This window comes from Poecilia reticulata, linkage group LG4 (assembly GCF_000633615.1).
Source record: "Poecilia reticulata strain Guanapo linkage group LG4, Guppy_female_1.0+MT, whole genome shotgun sequence".
Lineage (NCBI taxonomy): Eukaryota > Metazoa > Chordata > Actinopteri > Cyprinodontiformes > Poeciliidae > Poecilia > Poecilia reticulata.
Window position 1 is genome coordinate 7,191,872 of NC_024334.1, and position 10,189 is coordinate 7,202,060.

Genomic DNA, 10,189 nt, shown 5'->3' on the forward strand with positions numbered 1-10,189 from the left:
CCTTTGCTAACTTCACCATGATTACTGCTGTTGTGTGTTTCAATGAAACACTGGAATCTCGATGTGTAAAGACGGATAACTAAACTGCTAGTACATGCACGTGGTTGTGTCTGCTCGACGGAACATTGGACTGGAAAAAGACAGATAGGTCGCAGCCGCCGCTTCTCTCCTGCTCTACCCTATGACGCCGACCCGCCCACATACCTGCATCAACCAATCACAAGCTGTGATTGGTTGATGCAATCACAGCATCAACCAATCTGTGATTGGTTGATGCTGGAATCGTGCGTGGGCCTTGCGTATGACGTACAATTTACTCAAACGCAGAGAGAATTGAAATCTTTTGCACGATCCAAAGTTTTTCTTTGTGTAACATCAAAATTATCGCGTTACGTTGTGAATATGTCCAAAATACACACTTTCAAATATTGTCAGAGTTCTACTGATGGTGTAACAGTGCYAAAGTTTTAAAATCCAGTTTGCTAAACTACACAAAACGTCGTTTAAACCTATGCAGCTGTTTTAACCACGTGGATTTAACCATCTGCTATGGGCCGTCATTACACGTGGTGTACGCCTACTGTGGAGAAAACACTGATCTCATTCTTCAAGTTGTATTTCGTTTTTTGAAACGTTTATATTATCTTTAATTCAGTTTAAAAATCTGAGCTTTGTTAAGGGACAAAACATATTAAAAAGTTGAAGAACAGCATCAAAGGTAATCAAGCGTCTGCCTAACTATCATCGCCAGCGGCCATGAGTCAAATGTCTACATTAGGTTTTTTTTTCCTGTTACTTTTCTTTTATGCTAATACCGGCAAATATTATTAGCATAAAATAATATAAGTATTTTTATGACAAAGACTTTAAAACAGGTATAAAAAAACTGATTTCGCTACACAGTGTCTTACATTTGTCAAAAATATTAAAATAATACTATGATTAATTAAAATATGATTTGCCTTTGAGGTATTTTAAAATATTATTTCAGAATTTGGAATTTCCCTCCATCTTAATGTGAATTAGCCAACTGAAATCAAATTATCAATGTTCTTTATAAACAAATTTGTTTGGTTGCTATACCTTATGGCTGATACTATTTTTGTTGCAGAAATATTTAAAAATACCTTCATGTGATACATGAAGGTATTTTTYATGTACCTGTATAGACAGGTATACAACCTGTATARACAGGTTGTATACCTGTCTATACAACCTAGACAGGTACACAAAACAAAACTTAAAGTATTGGCTCAACTGGTCCACTATTTTATTAACTTGTCCTAATGGAATGACAACTGCAGATTGAGGGTCGTCTGTGACAGTTTGCAGCTGTCTACGTTAAGCACACCCATCCTGTACATTAAAGGTGGTGATAGTTGTAATTCGAAACTTTAGAGTTGGACAAAGTTTCTATGTAAGACTGAAACCATGAACATTTAGCCAGAACTATTATGAAATGGATTAGACCAAAGTATACATGTTAGAATGAACCAGATAAAGTCCAGTCCTAAAACACACTGAGAGCCTGTGGTAAGATATCCATCCAAATTGACTGAGTAGTCTCTAAATGTGCAAATCTGCAGCACCACATSTTTTTTGTCTAGATATTTGTTGGTTAAGATGTTTTAAAAACCACTGCCTTTTGCTCTGTCTGTTAGTCTGTATAAAATAAAACACATTCAGGTTTGCTTAAGTAAAATGACTCAATGTTAACTTTTGGTAGGTGTAGGGGCAACTTTATTCCTGGAATTTCACAGAGTATTCAGAAAGATTTTTAATTATAAAGCTAATCCTGTTTCAAAAGGCCGTGCTTGTTTTCAATGACTCCAAAAAGTCTGTAGTCCTCCAGAGTAATTACAGCGTCGTCATGACCTAGATTAGCTCCTTGTATTTAGTGCTGTTGGYGGTGGAAGCAATCTGTGTGATACAAAGTAACTTTTATTTTGTTGAATCACAGGAGACGTTCACAGCACATCGGAGTAATTAACACTGAACACCACACAGAGGCAGCATTGCATTTTACATCTTTCACTCAAACTAATCTCTGAGAGTCATAGCTAAKGATGTGCTTTTCTTTTTCTTTTGTAACTTTTGTATTAAAGATTAACAAATATACTGGCTATTGTAAAAACGCTGATCCAAACTCATTTGGGTTTTTTCATTATCTTTGCCGCTTTCTGTGCCGGTAAACCATATGCAAGTTTTCCGACATCAGAGACATTGAGAAACCATCTCAGTGTATAAAGACGTCATTCCAATGCTACAGAGACACATTAACGGAACCAAACCTCACTAGAGCTCCTAAGATAAATCTAGAGGGCATACAAGACTGCGGCCTCTTTTCAAAGCACTTCCCCTTACACTTGTGTTGCTCTGGTGGATTAAATCAAGTGAACCCAACAAATGAAGGCATTAGTGAGAAAAATAGATGCACCCCAAAGGCTTCTATGCGTCTYCCTTCTTTATCGCAGACAGACGCATTATTTCTGGGCAGCCACCCAAATTACTCATAGGGAGATTTAAATTTGGAAAATCATGTTACTGTTTCTCTATATTGTCAGTGACGTTTTCCATTGACAGCACCATCGCTAATGGAGCTAAGTTCTAAGATTCTTGATTGCCTGAATCACATTCTAGCAACAGCATCAAATTTGCTGCAGATATTCATTCAGCCCAAGACGACAAAGACAATTAATTGTGACGACAAAAAGAGAAGAGTTGTACCCACAGGTAATAAATTCTATATTGGAGTTTATTGTGGTATCTAGAGTTAATTCATTTGCCTCTTGTGTGGAAAAAAAACATGTTCTCACACTATATCCAAATTGCACATTTCTTGCAATGTTTCTCATTTGARAATATTTTAGGAATCTGAGAAAAACACTTTACACTTTCTGTTAAATGGTATTTACCTTTTCTAGGTTATATGCATACAAATATATGACATGATTTAACTGTGTAACATTTTGCTTGAMATTATATAGTCCTGATAAAARCRTGTAGTTTTTATRTTGAAGATGGGTYTYACTTTTTTTTTTTTTGGTTCGTCACTATTCTATTCTCTAGCTCCCTCTAGTGGAGGTGACATGATAGAACACARTATCATAGACGACCAAAGAGCCTCTTTAATAGGTACACATTGCAAGTACAAAGTACGACCCTCTTCTGCCTTGACAGCTGCTGATTCTTTTGTGATATAAAATCCAAACAAGGTATTGGGAAAATTCCTCAAAGATTTTGGTTTATATTGACACAATAGTATCACGCAGTTGCAGCAGACCTGTTGGCTGAACATCTGTGATGTCTGAATCTCCTGTTCCACCGCATCACAAAGGTGTCAGATTAAGGTCTGATGACTGTGGAGGCCATTGGAATACAGTGAACTCATGTTTATGTTATTTGAGCTTTGTGACATGGTGAACTTTATGCCACCATGTTCATGTTTACGAGCAATAAATTACAGAAAAAACAAAGCTACTACACACAATCTCTAGAACAGAGTAAGCTCTGTTCTTCAATAACAATCTTCATAATACCTAGTTACCTAAAGACATTGAGTTGGTGTCAYATGATTGTCTTATTTGTTTTATGACTTGACTAGCAAATGTGTACCTATTAAAGTGACTAGTTAGTGCATTTTTTGTGGTATAATGAAAGCATTTTCTTAAGAAAAAAATAGGTTCACTACAAAATACAATTATAATACAGTCTGAAACATTTAATCGTGGTTTSAGAGTTATAATTTTGTTAATTATAATTGGTCAACAATAATGTTCAGGTCAGAACCTTTTGGAAATAATTTATTCAATTTCTTTTACAAAAAATGACTTCCAGTAACATCTAAATCTGATCATCTCACAAGACTGAAACTACCCTTCTCAAAGACTTATACTGCAGCTAATTTATTTTCACATTTTTCCCATAAACACTTTCATAAACTTGATTTTATATCTTTCCATGTTATTTTATTTCTTTGATTATTTGCTTCTTTGAACATTGCACTTATTTGGTAAATTTTGAATACCTCGTGGAAATGTTTTTTTTGCTCCCTCTTCCCCTCCTTCTTTCCACTTCTACCTTGGAATTTTTTAAAAAAATTTTGGGACAAATGCCACAAAAATAGAGACATTAATTATTATTACCACCACTATATAACTTGACGTTGCAGCAGTAAAGATTTGGTTTGGATCCAAGTTCCAAACATTGCAGCAATAAAAACCTAGAAACTTAGTGCTTCATCTTTTCTACCCAATAAATCTACCGATGCCAAATATATTCCCCTAAATATCCCTAAAAGTTAATGATAAGCTGAGTAAAAAGGCAGGGTGGAGTATTCTTTAGTAGGAATAAAGATTTGGGATCACACTAGTTGTCGTTTTATTCATGCTGCTAAATGATATTGCTAATGTTATGTTTTTTTTCTGAGGTTGCAATCTTCTAGTTATGACAGTCAGCATAAATAGATTTTTTTTTCTCTGGGGTATCTGTGATGGGCAAAATTTGCTTCAAGAATAGTTTAAATGTGTGTTTTTTTCTGAGGGTTCAGATGAATTTGTTTTTTACAAAACATGTGAGANTTAGTCTTCATAAATGTATACATTTAATCAATTACTGTGAATCAAACTTCAGGTTTTTTACTTTCTGTAATGTTCCCCTTTAGCATCCTTTAGCTGATGGTAGAGTTAGCAAAGATGCTACAATGGAGTACAGTGATCTCAAAAAACATCAGTCAGGAATGCTTTAGTTTATACATATGTTCCATGGCATAATGAAAACAGACATAAGTTATGAATGGAATTATGGAACAATGACACCACAACACTGCATGTGTTCCCTAAAGTACTGAAAACACAAAAGGAAAAACTCATCTAGGAGGATACTACTAACAGGCAGGGAGCTGCTGGAATTTCCAACAAGCATTGGATGCATTCTGCTTGGAACAACAATATGTTGTACACTCAGTATGTCTATGGTAACGAGGATGGTTATGGAAAAGAAAATCATGCTGACCTGGCTAAAGCTTTATGAAAGAATGTGTCATGGTTTGATGAAACTACACACAAAGTCATGAGCTATGACTAAAAGACATGTTTGGAACAAAACAAAGAACACCACGCCCAGATTGGGGTGGCAATATCATGTTCTCAGGTTACATTATTTTTCAAGTGAAATTGATTTCAATAAAGTGGATGCAATAACGTACAGTTCCAAAAAAGAAAAAGAAGTCAGTTTTGATGCAAAGAATTCAAGTTGAAAATTAAAAATTAGGAGTGGCTTAGCCAGAGTCCAGAACTAAATCTGTGTGAAAATCAATGGACTGAGCGAGAGATGTCTACACAAAACATTCCCAGATAAGAAGATAAGGACGAATGGATGCTGAGATTGAATATGTTTTCACAAAAAAAAAAAAATGTTTCATGGTGTTTCATAGATGAAATGTACAAGATAAATGGAAAGAAATTGAAATGGCTCTCATGTTCTCAACCATATGGTTTTCTTCAACATAATGCATAAAATGCTGGACAGTAAATGTGGAAAACAACATTGTTTCTGTATTAACATATTCTAAAACAGAAGCCAAGTCAAAGATGTGTATAAATTAAAATCAATGATAAGCAAATGAAAAGCAAAAACAACTGACTCTTCTGTTACCAGCCTTTTCCAAGCATGTGGCAGCCACATTGAAAGCCAATAAACCATGACAAAAAACAAAAACAAAAAAAAACCTGGAAGTGTTTTTGCTTCATGGAAAAAGGAACTCAATTTCAAGCCTAAGCGGAATCAAGAAAATTGACAGAACTGATTTATCAAGCAGCTGTCAGAATGTGCTGTACATTCTGGTGAAAATKTCTCACTCCAGTGATGATTGTTTGTCTGTGTCAGCAAGCACACAACCAGCATCCAGGCCAGAGCTTTGTGTTTGCCAGCATTAATTAGAAGGAGCCTTTGATGTCAGTCTGATAGCAAAGACAGTTGGATGAGGATGCAAACTTTCACAATAGATCTCCATCATTCTAGAGGACCATGACTGACAAAGCTTAAAACAAGGAATATCATTGTTTATCCTGATCACCATTATGACAGAAGCAAATGAAGGAAGTCATGAGATGTCTATTAACTACAACAAATTGAAAATAAATTGATGTTCTTCTCTATTTCCATTANTCAGGTCAGAACCTTTTGGAAATAATTTATTCAATTTCTTTTACAAAAAATGACTTCCAGTAACATCTAAATCTGATCATCTCACAAGACTGAAACTACCCTTCTCAAAGACTTATACTGCAGCTAATTTATTTTCACATTTTTCCCATAAACACTTTCATAAACTTGATTTTATATCTTTCCATGTTATTTTATTTCTTTGATTATTTGCTTCTTTGAACATTGCACTTATTTGGTAAATTTTGAATACCTCGTGGAAATGTTTTTTTTGCTCCCTCTTCCCCTCCTTCTTTCCACTTCTACCTTGGAATTTAAAAAAAAAAATTTGGGACAAATGCCACAAAAATAGAGACATTAATTATTATTACCATCACTATATAACTTGACGTTGCAGCAGTAAAGATTTGGTTTGGATCCAAGTTCCAAACATTGCAGCAATAAAAACCTAGAAACTTAGTGCTTCATCTTTTCTACCCAATAAATCTACCGACGCCAAATATATTCCCCTAAATATCCCTAAAAGTTAATGATAAGCTGAGTAAAAAGGCCGGGTGGAGTATTCTTTAGTAGGAATAAAGATTTGGGATCACACTAGTTGACGTTTTATTCATGCTGCTAAATGATATTGCTAATGTTATGTTTTTTTTTCTGAGGTTGCAATCTTCTAGTTATGACAGTCAGCATAAATAGATTTTTTTTTTCTCTGGGATATCTGTGATGGGCAAAATTTGCTTCAAGAATAGTTTAAATGTGTGTTTTTTTCTGAGGGTTCAGRTGAATTTGTTTTTTACAAAACATGTGAGAAAGATAAAGGGACATCCAATAGTTGAGTCCTGTTGATCCAGGTCACGATTCTGAAGGTAGTTTAGCAGTTTTTGTAGCTAAAGGTAAAAAAATGTACCATACATGTTAAAAGATTGTGATAATACATCACAATCTTGCAGGCTGAATGCAAGAAAAGATGAACCAAAAATGTTGAAAGAAGCAAAAATGTTTTAGTGTAGAATGCATAACACGAGAGTCCAAATGGTTCTTGAAAATTCTGGAATAGTAAGGAATGTAATGTTATCTTTTTCCAATTTTGAGAAAGATAAAAGTGAGCATGGGTTAAAATCGACCTTTGGCCTTTATTACTTATTCCATTACGATAAAGCATAAGAGTGTGAATTTGTGAAAAGTTAGTGAGTTTTACATCTATTTAGCTAACATACTTTGGTCAATAGTACACTTGCCTTTTGTTCAATAACGGCTAGGCACCAACACCCTCTCAACACTGAAAGAATTTCGCAAGTATAGAAAATGCATGGGTGGATGGACAAAAACTAACTTGTCTAATTATTATAAAACATGAGTTAAGATAGGTACCAAAAAAGGAGGAAAATAGCCCTTAAATACACTACAGAAACTAACTTTAGGATTGTCTTGTTTAATACTTAGTTAAACACTGATAGCAAAAAAAATAATTGTAAAATGTTTCCTACTTGTTGTTCAACTTATTGATGTTCTTTACTAAATGTCTAATTGTTCTTTCACAACATTAGTGAGACACAAGACGCCCAGAAAGGATGGCATGTGCACATGGAAGTTCATTTTTATCATATTTTTTTCTTAAAACATTCACAACTAGATAAGACAAAAGTAAAAGGAAACAAAACAGAATTGACCTGCAGTTTGCATCCATTTTCAAAAATGTTACATAAATAACACTCAGACTTATAAATATCTCTTTTATAAACATATAAATATTTTAAACATAAATACATTAACGCAGGAGTGAATGAAGTACTTGAATGTACAGCAGCAGCAGCAGCAGCAACAATGTACAGCTCTTGCGGTTTTTAGTTTTTACACCATTGTCCACAAAGTCATAGTATGCATCTCTGTATTTGTAGACCATTTTGTATGGCATACATTGATGAATATATACCTGCATATTTACTATTTATATATTCATATTTATTTATATAAAGTGATGAGGCTTCTGCAGCATTGTCTTCTCAGTCTTTACCCAATGCTGGCTGTGGGCTCGTTCGTACCGAAAATCGTATCAGTTGGTCATTTTTCGCTCAGGTGGCAACACAGTCAGCCTATGTTGTCCAAACCCATCGTCCAAAGACCTAGAAAAGGAAGAGAAACAGGAGAGAAAATCTTATAAGCACTGTCAGAGACTGGTTCGTCAACACGTTATCATTTATCCTGTAATTTTAAGTGGCTATTCATCAGCTGCTCATCATCCTGGGGATTTCCAAACATGCTTGTTGGTTTTAATCTCCATAAAAAATATTACTCTGGTCTCTTGAACTGGGAATGCATTACAAACTTTCACATTTCTGGGTGTTAACCAGTGACCAACACTTCCAAGTTAGTCATAAACTCTCACGTCCCCACACTGAATCTCACTGTTTCACCACAACCACAAAAAGGCCCAAGCCCTCAGGACTAATTGTGTGTCACCTTAGCTTCCACATTACTACATTCACAAACACAGACCCTTCCCTGCTTTTGGTCAAAACACTTGGGTTTGGAGAAAATGGCTTTCCCAGAAAGAATCTGACCACTGCAGGGTGCTTCGTTTACAAGACAGTGCATGGATGTGTACGCGCTCGTCCACATTGCCACTTCCTTCCTCCATCCCTCCTTGTCGTCTCCACTTCCTAAACATGATGTATGCCACTGTTTTTCCAAATGAAACAGATGGGATCGTTCACGATTATGAGTAGAAACACAAGAGTGGACTTCCTAAACACCCACAGGATTGCACCCTATATGTCACTCTAATTTAAGGGAGTTTTTCGSCAAACAGTTTGCATCCTTGAAGARAGTATCGCAGTGGTTGAACATTTATTATTTTATTAACTTGATGCATTATCTTTTTTGGATCCTTTGGGGCTTAAAATCTTCCTATGTTCCAGGTGGTTTAATAACAAGGATTTAATCACACAGTTANTGGGTCAACACTACCTATCTAATGTCAACCTCTTTTCCTAGAAATATGAAGGTAGGGGTGGAGTCATCAGTGCTGATTGCTTCCTCAAAAGCATCCATCCATTTTCTTCCGCTTATCCGGGGTCGGGTCGCGGGGGCAGCAGCTTCAGAAGGGAGGCCCAGACTTCCCTCTCCCCAGCCACYTCTTCCAGCTCCTCCGGWGGAATCCCAAGGCGTTCCCAGGCCAGCCGAGAGACRTAGTCCCTCCAGCGTGTCCTGGGTCTTCCCAGGTTATTAAAGTCACGAGACATAAACTACTTGCACACCAAGAGGCTATGTCTCAGAGGCTGTTACAAGAGATGTGCCGGGAAGCTAGCATATATTTGATTCGAAAGATTAACAAATCTTATGGACTAATACAACTGAGATAACTTTGATATCACACACTAGTGTTGAAAGTTGTTCATGATTTTAGACAACTACTACCTGCAGGATTCATCGTTGATTTCCCCCCATAGCACCTTAATAAGGTTGTACATATTTAGAAGTAACATCGTGGCAAAGTTGTGTTTTCTCAGAGCCTTGGCTTGCTGTACTTTAGATGTTCCAGTGTAGACCTACAGGCCAAAACATGCAATCTAATTAAATCAGTCACTTTAATCTGCTCTTCGCCTTGTTCCTGTGATAAAGTGGGAAAAAAATCTTAGAGTTCATCTATTCAATGCTGGAAATAGCCACAGAGCGACAGCAAGTACAGAAAATTGGATGGAGGTCTCCTAAAACAAGGTTCTTAACTCTTTTGCGCCATCTCCTGGTTAATATAATTAGCCGCTTGTAGCAGAAAGTACTTAAAAGCTCCTTTTGCAATGAATTTCTGCATAAATGAATCCTGATGGTCAGCATGAGGGGTCAGAAAGCTCATCTAAAATCTAATCTTACTTTTCTTAACCACTTTTATTGTAAGTTTAAGACCCAAGCAAAAAAAAAAAAAAAAAAAGGGGAAGGATAAGAAGCTAGAAACCACAAATCTTTCTAATTTAAATGGTAGTTGTGGATTTAAGCCAAAAATAGAAAAGCATTAAAACCCATGAAATCA

The 10,189-nt window shown here is 35.8% G+C and overlaps 1 protein-coding gene across 1 annotated transcript in view; it reads right to left on the reverse strand.

The window, feature by feature from the left end:
• Window positions 1–7,275: 7,275 nt before the first annotated feature.
• Window positions 7,276–10,189, reverse strand: part of nppc (natriuretic peptide C) — a 20,898-nt gene continuing 17,984 nt past the window's right edge. The window contains exon 3 of the mRNA XM_008406809.2: window positions 7,276–8,285. The gene's annotated coding sequence lies outside the window, so the exon portion shown is untranslated. The remainder of the gene's footprint in view (window positions 8,286–10,189) is intronic.